Raw genomic sequence first — 6,424 nt, 5'->3', positions numbered from 1 at the left:
ATATTGATAATGAAAAAAATTTTTGAATTAAATTATTATTATTATTATTATGGCAAATGAATACGAATATATTTGATTTTAAAAATATCGTAAAACTACGAGAATAAAAAAAAAATTTATTCAGAAGGAATTACATTTATTCAAACTGTCGCAAATTGTAACGAGCAGCTATCGGGATCACATACAGATAGTCGAAATAAAAAAAAAAAGAAAAAAAAGAGGATTCGTGCAAACACACACTCGTTATCTCTTCGTTTTTTGAAATGTAACGATGCGAGGTTGTGTGCAACTGTTAAAGTGCATCGCTTGAAAAATCAAATCAAATTGAACGATTGCAGATTTTCAAAGCGGGAGAAATGTTTCCGTGTAACTATTATCGAATTACAAATAGTCAGCTCAACAAGTTTCTCGATGTTGAAACCATTATGTTGCATACATAACTCGTGTTCCCTCGTCTATCTGACAAGTCTATATTCTTTTTCGAATTCAGTGATTTTGATGTCTTAGAAGTAATTCTTCTAATGGAACTTTTCAAATTGAAACGGAATAACGAACAAAATAACGCGTTTACTTTCTAATTTACATTGCAATATTACTTTTTGAGTAGGATATTAAAGAAACGAAAATTATTCCAATAGAATCGATAAGGATCTCGATCAAGAGTTGATTATTTTCGACTAAATTATTCGAAGAGTTGATCATGTAAATTAGTCGAATGTAATCAAATGACAATCAAGATTCTCGACTCTCTTATTGGCTCAAAGATAATCTCATGAGATATTTAAATATACAGATTGCCTCTCAGGATATCCTTTTGACACTTGGTTAATAGTTAACAATTCTAATGGGAAGATTTTGTCGCGATCAAAAATACATTTCTCCTCAATTTTCATCAATTAATTTTATTTTCTCTCTTATATTTGTCTCCTTTAGAAACTACTTTCTCAATTCTTTAACACCCTGTATATCCACCTGACATATTCTTTTTCATTTTCGAGTTTCTACTTTGAAAAAAATCAATTTTTTCCTTATTCCATCTTTTTTCTCATTCTTTTTCATCTTCTTATTTTATTGAAAAACCAATCAAATCAAATATCTATACAATTCCCATGCAATTCTTTCCTTCCTCTCTTATTCTATTTCTCATCCGTTTCATTTTCCCTAAAAAAAAATCATTTTTAAGCAACCTTGGTCGAATATTCTCGTGGTGGGTCGGATTCATCGAACGTAACGCGGATAAATGCCACGTTAACGCGTTCAATTTTCCCGCCAACAACACCTTCCCGGAACAACAAGGCGGAACGAGTGCATTATACATTCGTTAAGCTCCTCTCCCGGTGTTACATCGCGAGTTTAGCCGAGGGGAGTGGGAGGAACTTATTAAGAGGCCGCGACTCGAAACATTATGGTCTTCTTCGCAAGGCAAGTTCGCGGCGGGCTTATCCTTGTCCGGCCGTTGCGCCTCTCAAATTAAATCCCGACCGGGAGCTTTGCTCGTCTTCCTTCGCCCGAAGTTAAAACTTTAAAGCTGCGAAATCTCCGGCAAACGAAATTCCCCTCTCCACGAGTGTAGACACGACGAGTATAGAGGAGTATGAGTCTGTCCTTATCGAGCACGGTGTTATCGACAGGTGTGTCGATAATTTTATGCACGGCTTACGCCTCCCCCGCGCACGTCCAACGTCCTTCCAAGATCGAAACATTCCATTCGGTTATGCGTTGTGTTAACAGTCATTCCTGTTTATTGGATTGACCAACGATGAAAGATCGAAATTGAGGATCGAGGAGTGAATGATAAGTGAATGATAATAGTTGAGCGGGTTGATAATATAGACTTTTATGCGAAATAAAGAAATTTGTTTTCTGTGGATTTTTTTTTTTAAATTTGCGATGCATTTCTGTTAAAGGAAGAAAAAAAAAATAAATAGCAACGATTTATTTATGCGTAATCAATATCGAATTTTCGAACGAGGATTTAAATTTAAATAATAATGATAAAATCAATTTAATTCGTTTAAAGTTTTATTTAATTTAGTGGGATGTATATTATTTCTAGTATCTTGTATTTTATGAATGAATAAAGTTCGTGTGCTTGGACCATGAATGGCAGAGTTTTGGGGAAGGTTCGAGTGGGTGTTCGGCACATGAAGTTTGGCTTCGTGTAAGATATGCGTCTGAATAGTTTCTAGAAATGCTCGTAAAGTTTTGCTTGTAAATGGAATGCAAACGCATGATTCTCTATTCTCATTGTATTCGCATAATTTAAAACCACTTTTGTCAAGGTTAAACGATTTTATCGTTAAAAGTAAAAATAACGGGAAAAGATTGTATTATTTTTTTTAATACAATTTTCAAATCGTGTTTTTTTCAACGCGATTCGCTGTATCGCGAAGCAAAACGTGATTTCAATCAAGAATTCAAACGAGGAACCTTCTCTCGGCGAGAAATTAATTTAATCAATTACGCTATCCGGCCTGTCGACGAATTCTTCTTCCTCTTGGAGGTTAATAAATCCGAATTGATTGGCGATCAGAGATCCTGGAGATCGCTATCAATTAGAAATCTCGAAAACAATACTTCCTTTTGCATTTCTTGATCATCCAGTCGCATAAATCATTGCCACCTCGCGCTTCGGCGGAAATGCATTGCTTACAGATATTGCATTTCCTGGAATGTCAATTCACGATCGATACATTCTATTGGATAAATTAAATTGTTCCGTCGGAATTGATGAACCTTTGTGTAAATGAAAAGGTTGAAACAATGATTTATACTGATTTTTTTTTGATTATTGTAAATCAATATGGATAAAAAAAAAATAACAAATCGACAGAATAAAAACTTTCCACGATTCTTTGTACAATTCTCAATCGATGTAATTGGTTACATAAATAATTTTCCACAACAACATTTTTTTTTTATATATAAGTGATCGAAACATTTAAACTCGAAACGAAAATTGGTTTTATTATATATTTTTTTTTTCTATCTATACATTTTATATAACGATCTTTATGTATCTTTACGCATCTTTGTGTATAACTTTTTATCCAAGATTAATCGTCGAATTATAATCGTTTCATTCAAAAATTTATTTCGTATTAAACTTCACCTCTTATTCGTTCATATATTTTACTATTTTTTCCGATAAATCTATATTACATTCGTGCAAAATGATCTTCTCACAATTTCACAAATCTTAGCATAATTTTATTCACGAGAGAATGAAAGATTTTGCACTACACGTACAATATCCATCGATTAAATATTCACCGGAAGCTCGAGGGTTAACCGTTACATTTCCAGTGATTAATATCGCACGAAAGTACAATGGAATCGTTCTAACTTCGAATTTGGCGAAAATTGAACGTCGATTAACTTTGATGTTTCCATTTTCGTATTTTCGCAGTAACGGAGAAAGCCATCCATCCCCTCTTCCGATCGGACTTGTCAATTAAATCGGCACGGCATCAATTTTTTCGAAAATAAAGCGAAATTCCTTCGAGCGATTTATCTTTCTTCTTTTCCTCGATCGACGGGGAAACATCGCGTATTTAAATCGTTTTTCATCCGGCGGAAATGCTCGGAAGAACGTCGGATGTTACCCGAACGAAGGATGTCGAGTGTTCAAAAAGTGTTGGAAAGCCGCGGGAACTATTAGTTTTAGGACGCGTCGTCGGATGTCACGGCGAACGAAATCCGTGGCGCAAATTGACGATGATTTATTTCGATCGCCGTGATCGATCGTTGGAGAACATTGGTTGAATAGAGACATGGCGGCAGACTTTTTGCGCATACGATGAAATATCTCGGAACACGGGCGAACGATTTCGGCGATATTCTCTGTTAGAGAAATGTGTCCTGAGAATATTAATCGCTGCAAACAATTTTCTACGGGTTCTGGGAATAGATAGGATATTTGTTCTCGTTTCATACAATTCGCATTAAATTTTTCAAGTAAAGTAAAGAAACCGCTCTTTCTTTAACATTCATTTAAATTTCATCTAACAATATTCATGTACCTTTTTACATTCCGTGCGACGATACACATAAATTCCCTATATATAAAATATATTACACGTATTTTTGCATCTGCTTCGAAACATCTATCCATTTATCACTGTACCAATATCTCGTACCCCATCTTCTTTTATTCTCCCCTCAATCGATAAGATAACAAGCATCTAAGCAAACACCTTAATTAATCCACTTCTCGATCCATTCGACGAGCTCCTCGACGTTAAGATTAAGAAAGATCAACGTTTTATTCATCTTTCTTTCTTTCTTTCTTTTTTTCTTGCCTCCCTCGAAATAGCTCGAAACTCGAAACGACCCTCGCTCGCTCGAAAATAAAATTACCACCGGCCTCGGCGTGAGTCATAAGAGGGTAAACACGAAGTAACGCGCGCCCTTTCGGTCGAGGCAGAAAGGGGCCCGATCGATCGATCGAACGCGACGCGACGCGGCGTGCAACCCTTCAATTCAGCACTGGGTTAATGACTCGAATTGTGAATGACAAGACGCGCGCGAGATCCAATCGTGTGATTGTGATATGGAAGGAAGGGGCACGTGGTGTGGAGAGAGAGAGAGAGAGAGCTCGAGTCTCTTTTGAGAGGCGGAAACTTCAATTTCACGGCGGGGGAGCACGAATCGTGCTGGAAATTGACGCCTCCCCCTTCCCTCTCCCCCCTTCCTTCCTCGGGACCGTTTTAAACGATGCGAACGATGCCCATGTTAAAAAGATGTCACTCTTTGCCGTCGATCTCGAAGGTCGAGGACAGGATTTTCGATAGTCGTCGAACTCGTAGTCATTGACTTGTCACGTTAGATCGACGCGCTGGTTGCTGTTCTGATTGGATTTGAAGGGAGAAGTGCGCATCGATGGTAATAAGGATTGTTGAATTATTTGGACAGAGGATTATATTATATTACGTTGTTTTAGAATATATATATATATATATATATATATATATATATGAAATTCTATTCAACTATGAATATAAATAAAGGAATGGAATTTAGATATTGCGTACATTGTTTTTGTACATTGTTTTTTTTTACTTTTACATATCCATCTTGCAAAAAAAGGATAATTAACAATCGTATTCCTCTCTGCATCGTTAATTAAGAATTAAGCAAATTTTTAAAATCATCAATTCTGAATTACTTTCTTTCACGCGTCAACATTCGTCACAAAAATCACGCGATTCTTCAATTATCGTCGAAGTGGCAAAAATATTTTGGCGTTCGTTTTTTTTTTTTTTTGCAAAACTTCTTTCGTCGAATCGCACAATCCTCTGGAGAAGAAATTCGACGAAACCCTCGTGTGCGGAATCGGAGGGGAAAAAAAAAAAAAAATTCGTAGGTTGGTTGGGTCACCTTGCACCGACAGCTCGGTGAAAATAAAGGGACATGTCGGATATGCATATCGAGGAGAACGAGGCTCGTACGAAGGTAATTGTGGCCCCGGTTATCGGAAAACGAACTGGTTCGCTTTTTAACCAGGGGTCCTGCAGCCCGAGAGACGTTCAAACGGGCGCCAGATGCACCTCCTGGCAAAAAGCGATCCGCATAATGCGAAGGGAGGATCGAGGATTTCATCCTCGATTCGGAGTTTGCGCGCGATCGCGAAAATATTTTATATCCTTTCGCTGATATCCTTCTCGATATCCGCAATTCTTTGCTCGAGGGGGAATAATTAGAATCGAGACGTTTTATAAAAGAGGGGAGGGGAGGGGTGAAGTAAGGTTTATCCGGTTTTTGGGAGAAAGGAATTTCAGAAGCGACGATTCTCGATGAAAATAAGGTTAATGGGTCTTTTCTTTTCGAGAATCTTCTTTTGATCATTCTATTTCAGTGTTAGTTAAAATAGGATTTATCTTTTCGCGAAGAAGTGTTTTTAGAAACGATGATTTTGTTTTCGGATAGAATGTAGACAGAAATTAAATTAAGCGTGAAAATTGAGATCGACTACTTTAGTAGATGTGTATTATGTAGAAGGATCGTACGTGTATCAGTGTGGAGCCTGAAATTTTTTGAATATCCAGAATGATACCTTGGCTTTAGTCAGTGAAAAATGTTAATCCCTTCTTGAAATATTCGACGTAGGTATTAAATATAGCGACGTTCATTTTAGAACGGTTTTAAAATGTTGTAGGGGAGGAGTATATGAATGTAAATTAATTCTAGAGATTTTCAGCTGTAATCACGATGGTTTGTTCGTAAAAATGTTTTAATCGGGTTTGAATTAGAACGAGAGGGATGGATTAAACATCGTGAAATTGGGGAAAAAAAAAACTTTTAACAGAGAAATTTTGTCGATAATTATGAATTCGTGTTTGCTTTTGACAGAAACAATCAATCATTTTAATATAGAAATCGATAAATCTTTATTGTATGTAATTAATCGTTCGATAGAAATTCA

The 6,424-nt window shown here is 36.5% G+C and overlaps 1 protein-coding gene across 1 annotated transcript in view; it reads left to right on the top strand.

Annotated features, from left to right (window-relative positions):
- Positions 1-6,424, top strand: part of LOC102671265 (neurobeachin-like) — a 99,835-nt gene that overhangs the window by 24,099 nt on the left and 69,312 nt on the right. The window lies entirely within an intron of this gene.

This window comes from Apis dorsata, unplaced genomic scaffold (genome assembly GCF_000469605.1).
Source record: "Apis dorsata unplaced genomic scaffold, Apis dorsata 1.3 scaffold_162, whole genome shotgun sequence".
Taxonomy (NCBI): domain Eukaryota; kingdom Metazoa; phylum Arthropoda; class Insecta; order Hymenoptera; family Apidae; genus Apis; species Apis dorsata.
The sequence above is the reverse complement of the archived record's forward strand: the minus strand, read 5'-3'. Positions and strand labels throughout refer to the sequence as shown.